This window comes from Doryrhamphus excisus, linkage group LG14 (genome assembly GCF_037039965.1).
Source record: "Doryrhamphus excisus strain RoL-2023G ecotype Guam linkage group LG14, RoL_Dexc_Guam_v1.1, whole genome shotgun sequence".
Lineage (NCBI taxonomy): Eukaryota > Metazoa > Chordata > Actinopteri > Syngnathiformes > Syngnathidae > Doryrhamphus > Doryrhamphus excisus.
This window is the reverse complement of record NC_136370.1, coordinates 2,951,863-2,957,937: the sequence shown is the minus strand read 5'-3', so window position 1 is coordinate 2,957,937 and position 6,075 is coordinate 2,951,863.

Sequence of the window (6,075 nt, the reverse complement as noted above, 5' to 3'; positions counted from 1 at the left end):
GAGATGGCCGAGGGTGGGAATTGAACCCTGGTCTCCTAGCTGTGAGGTCTGCGCGCTAACCACTAGACCGCCGTGCCGCCTCATTAAAATTAAAATTAATTAATTAAAAAATTATTTAAATTATTTGTGCAATTTACTGATTACACTGTACACTGTGTATTTGACATAATATTTATTCTCCACATTATTATTATTATTATTTATTATTATTATTATACGGGAGCCAGGCAATGACATTTCATTGGCAATTTCACTGCTGTGTTATTGTGCAATGACAATAAAGGAAGTCTATTTATCCATCCATCCATCCATCCATCCATCCAATGTTCTACCCCGGCCACTAGGTGTCAGTAATCTTACCGTATTTTCCTTTTAATCTGTCAACGCCATTTCCCAGCGGACTGTTTTATTTGGTGAACATGGGCCCCCATGCAGCTGGACTAGCCCACAAACCTCCTGAAGCCTGACGCCTTCCCGACGTTACTTGGCGGTGCGGAAGAGCCAGAAGAGCCAACAGGAAGTAACAATTTATCAGTGTCCTAACTGTCTTGATTCAGTGGCAGTCATGGAACAGAAGCACTTTTCTGTGTAGCATTATAGAGTGTGCATACAAGGAGCGGGGTTGCTATTATCTTACCAACGCTGTAGAAAACGCTAAAATGCTAATGCTACTTACCATCAAGAGATGTTTTGAAGGGACTGTCCAGTCTCTACTTCCGGATCGGATTCGGGATCCAACACATACGGCTGGATGGACTTAAGCGGACATTTTAAAAAGATAAATCGCCGTTTATTATCAGCTACTTGAAAGTTGGGTTCGGCAGCAGGCAGCACAACAGGAAGTCCTCCTGAGCACTTGGGACGGTGACCAACCACAGCGGAGTGGGCGGGTCTGGTATTAGGTTTAAGGGACCATGTGGGTTTCCCACTTAAAAAACTGTATTTAGTGTCTGGTTTTGTTGTCATTGACTCATATTTGAATTAGTTTGATGGTTTAAAACATTGACAAACGTGCATAAATCAGGAAGAAGGAATATTTATTTTGCCTTTTGTTCAGCAGGCAAGTCGGCATGTTTTACATCCTACCGCCAGTGTTTCCCATTTAGGGAATGACATAACTTTGATTGTTTATCCGCACGAGTGCCTTCCTAATATTAAGACTGGCATCCTATAGCAAGTACACCGGTCGACTGGAGCGTCTCTCCAACGACAGGCTGAGAGGAGCTTGCCGCTGAATGCTAACTGCATGCTAATTCATTTAAAATAAAAAGAGCAGAACTGTTGAGGCGCATTCTGCTGGCGGCGGCAAACTCCCTCCAGTGAAAGTTAAATGCTCGGGCTCGCACACACACACACACACACACACACACACACACACCTGTGGCGACACGTAAACGAAGGCTTTGTGTGAGATCATAAATATTCAAGCTGTCATATAATAATCAACAACCCAAAACAACAATAGGACGTGTTCTGTCCAGGTCGTTCTAGAGACAGAACCCGCAGAGGGTTGATGACTTTTCGGGGCCGCATGACTCCACCTCCGACTGCTTCCATTATCGCACGCTAGGTCAACTTTTATTTTCCTGCACGCTACTGCTCTTTTAATTGGGAGAAGGTGACCTTGAAGAGGGATGCAATGAAAGAAGCCTCGACGGAAAATAGAGAAAAGTCGTCTTTTTAACAGGGTTGTCATGCTGAGATTGGATGCTTGGTTTTTTGTTTTTTTTTTAACAACTGAAGCCCTGCTTCGACCTCACTTTTAAGGTCGTTGACGCAGACGTCCTAACAAAGAGGAAGCCTTTCAACGGAGCGCCATATTGCCGAGTCGTACTGCCTGACAAAGCCGCAGCCACTGCGGTGCCGACGCCGAGCACCTTGAACGATAAAGGAGGTGGGGGCGGACGAGGGCGGGAGTGGGGGGGTTAGCTTTTGAGAGCAAAGCAAGTCAATGTGACTGAAATGACAACGGCCGGTGGAACAGAAAATGAAAATGGCACCGTCATGTGCAAGGAAGTACAATAGGCCACCTGATTAGGTACACATTCTTATCAGGATCCGGCGCAAGTCTTCCAAATGCGCACTTTTAGAGGTATTGTGGTAGTGATAGTGCCCTGTTAGGTAAAAGTGTCTTTGTAGTCGCCTTCTAACGGCAGCGTGCGTCCCAAAAGCCTGTTTATCAGCAGCAACGTGAGAATAAAGCGTCATCTCCTTCAAACGCTCGCTTCTGAAGTCGCAGCTTTTCATGACATCATGAAGGAAAAACCTCCTCGGACTTAACACTGCCTCCGACCCTCCCCGAGCGAGATGAGCCCACCCTGCGTCCACACACACACACACACACACACACACACAACACTTTGTAAAACAGCAGTCTTTGCTGCACATCTAAGAGTAAACACAAGCAACTATCTGTCAGCTCGCTAAAGTTTGATCGCTTTTTTTTATTCATCAAATAAGGCAAACTGGTTAGCGTGCAGACCTCACAGCTAGGAGACCAGGGTTCAATTCCACCCTCAGCCATCTCTGTGTGGAGTTTGCATGTTCTCCCCGTGCATGTGTGGGAGAACATGCTAGGTTAATTGGCCAGTGTGTGAGTGTGAATGGTTGTTTGTCTATACGTGCCCTGTGATTGGCTGGCCACCAGTCCAGGGTGTACCCCGCCTCTCGCCCCAAGACAGCTGGGATAGGCTCCAGCACCCCCCGCGACCCTCGCGAGGAAAAAGCGGTAGAAAATGAATGAATGAATGAATGAATGAAATAAGGCAAACCTATTGTCATCTTGTTAAAATGTGACGCTAAACTTCGCCCTGCAGCAAACAGCACACAACAAAGCAGTGTTCGAGTCCTGTCCCACTCCTTCATGTTACACTGTTGAATGCGATATACCATACAGTCATCCCTCAAATATAATATTTTCATAGCTAGACCATACACAAAACCTGTTTACCAACTTCTAAATATGAGTTGGAACATTATTAAAGCCCTCTAGACATGAAATAACACCCCTATAGTGACTTCTCCACTCATTAGCCAATATAGTAGACATAACAGTACATTTAAGACATAAATAAGCATTTTTAGGCGGGATTCAACCACAAAACAGTGTGGTTTATTATTTAAAATATCTTTCCAAAACCGTGATAGAGTGAAACCACAAAATTCAAAGCGTAAAGTGAATATTTTTGGCCCCAGAATTGGTCATTACTTCTGCACATTCACTGTAAATCGGTAACAATGTCTAAATACAGTACATTAATAATAATAATAACAACATGTAGGTAATACAAGTAAAACATTTATGCTTATACGCTTCACTGATATATTTTCGTCAAGCGTTGATCTGCTTCGGCTGTCATTGATCATTGGCGTTCATCATCACTGTTTGGTAACAGTAGAAAGGACACCACCAGCAAATACCAATAGATGGTGTAGGCATTGAAAGGGTGAAGGAAAATACATTTCTGGGGATCACAATAGATGAAAATATGAGCTATAAACCTCATATTATTACAAATATAAAACATAAGGTGGCCAGAAATATTTCAGTATTGAACAAAGCAAAATTTGTTCTCAATCAGAAATCACTCCACACTCTTTATTACTCTCTGGTTCTACCATATCTTACTTATTGTGTGGAAATATGGGATAATAACTATAAAAGCAATCTTCACTTGCTAAATGTACTGCAAAAAAGGTCAGTAAGGATAATTCATAATGCTGCCTACAGAGAACATACTAACTCCTTATTTCTAAAATCACAAATACTTCAACTTGCTGATATAGTTCATCTTCAAACAGCTAAAATAATGCATAAGGCTAAAAATAAGCAATTAGCTAAAAATGTCATCCAATACTTCTCTACAAGAGAGGAGAAATATGATCTCAGGGAAGAAGTACATTTGAAACACTTCTATGCTAGGACTACGTTAAAAAAACAAAAAAGTTAAAAAAAATTATAATATACATAGATAAATAAAAATGTATAAAATAAAGTAAAAAAAAAACTTAAATCATATTAGGAAAGCAGGAAGTGAACAAATGTGGAGAAATATGATCTCAGGGAAGAAGTACATTTGAAACACTTCTATGCTAGGACTACGTTATGCTAGCCATAGCATTTCAGTATGTGGAATCAAACTATGGAATGGATTGAGTAAGGAAATCAAACAATGCACAACGATGAGCCAATTCAAGAAACAATACAAGCAGTTGATGTTTGCTAAATACAAGGATGAAGAGTCTTGAACCAGTCATGATGTGCTATATATATCACTATATTGACACTTACTATGGTACCCATTATGGCATTGGATGCTCACATCACCGAGTACTTCGGTACGTGACAAAAAATTAAAAAAATTAAAATTGATCAAAAAAAATATTCAAAATTAATTTTAATTTTTTTAATTAAAAAAATAAAATATAATTTTAAAATATTTTTTTATTTGAAAAATGAGATTAGAAAAAATTGATAAATTTAATTATTATTAGAAAAAGGCAGGAAGTGAACAAATGTAACAGACTGTTACTGACTGTAAAAGTACCAGATGGAGGGGTAGGATTTAATAAGCTTTGCTTCTTCCTACTCCTTTTGGACATGTGGAACTGGGAACTTATTATGGGATGCACTCAATTGGAATCTGATGCATGTTCAAATGAAATTAAACCATTACCATTACCATTACCATTACCATTACCATTACCATTACCATTACCATTACCATTACCATTACCATTACCATTACCATTACCATTACCATTACCATCATCTCGTATTATCGTTCACATTTTGGACGACACACTTCCGATACACCATCTTGGGACCTCCGACACGTACAGTAAATAAATTGTTGAAATACTAGCATGTCATGTATCGTCACAGGAAGTTGATTACATGTTTTGCTAAGAAGTTCTTTGTCTGAGAAGCACACACCAAGTGACACCTTTGATGGCGTTCTGCCGGCGTTCATCATCACTGGTTGGTTTCTATTCTCAAGTCTTCTCGCCACACAAAACAGGAAGTGTTGGGAATGCAAAACACACCCAGAAGTGTTGGAGTGTTTGGTGACTGACGTATTCCGGGGCTATCGTTTTTAATTTGCCCGTCAGCAATCAAGTGGAAAGGAGCACCCGGCGGATGTACATGCCAGCATAATTATTTCTCCTCACTAATTACAAAAGCTTTGGCGTGACACTTAATTGAATAAACCTGAGCGCTGCCACAGCTGCTCGGAAGGGAACGCGGCCGTGCACACACGCAAAATAAATATTTGTCAGCCATTTTTAAGTAAATATCACCCAAGTACTTGGTTGTCAAGAAAAGAATTAGCAATTTTTTGCTCAGGTTCTCCTCCCATTTAGTGCAGAAGTGGTACATTTTTTACATAATCGTTCTTCCCTACTTTGTTTCAAACACTTTCTTAAAAAGTAAATCGTCGAAGAAGGTGTACGCCACAGCTCAGAACATCCTCCAGGAGGGGAGAAGCAGACGGAGGGACCGGGTTTTATGATGGCCACCGTCTGGCCTTGGAAAGATTACATTTCCATGATTTCCTACGGGACGAATCCTTAACACTCCATCCTAGATCAACGCTCCTTTTACCGTCATTCCCGAAGAAAGGTGTCCCAAACGCCACACGTTGGCATCTCCAGTGATGATTTAGCTATTTCACCAGCATCCTCCTGCTGTCTCTTCATCTTATGCTAAACAAAGACAAACTTCACTTGCCGCAACCTCATCGCTTCCCTGCGTCTCTGTGGTTATTTTCCCTTCAATTCTTTGACATTAGCATCCTGTAAGGTGACGGCTTTATGGCAGCTATTAGCGCTGTGCTGATAGTGGCATTTCAACATGCTCCCACAATAAAGCCAGCTCAATTACGTCCGATAAATAAATACTTTACAATCCATCATGGCCGCCTTCTATACTTGGCTGCTCGAGCCAATATCTTCAAAGCATAATAAAACATGGCTGCCAGTCCGGCCAGTGCAGCAGCATTGAACGAGACCGTAGGCGAAGGTCAGGGAGGTTGCAAAGATGCCGAGGAGTCGCTCCAGAGCTTCGCAATCACG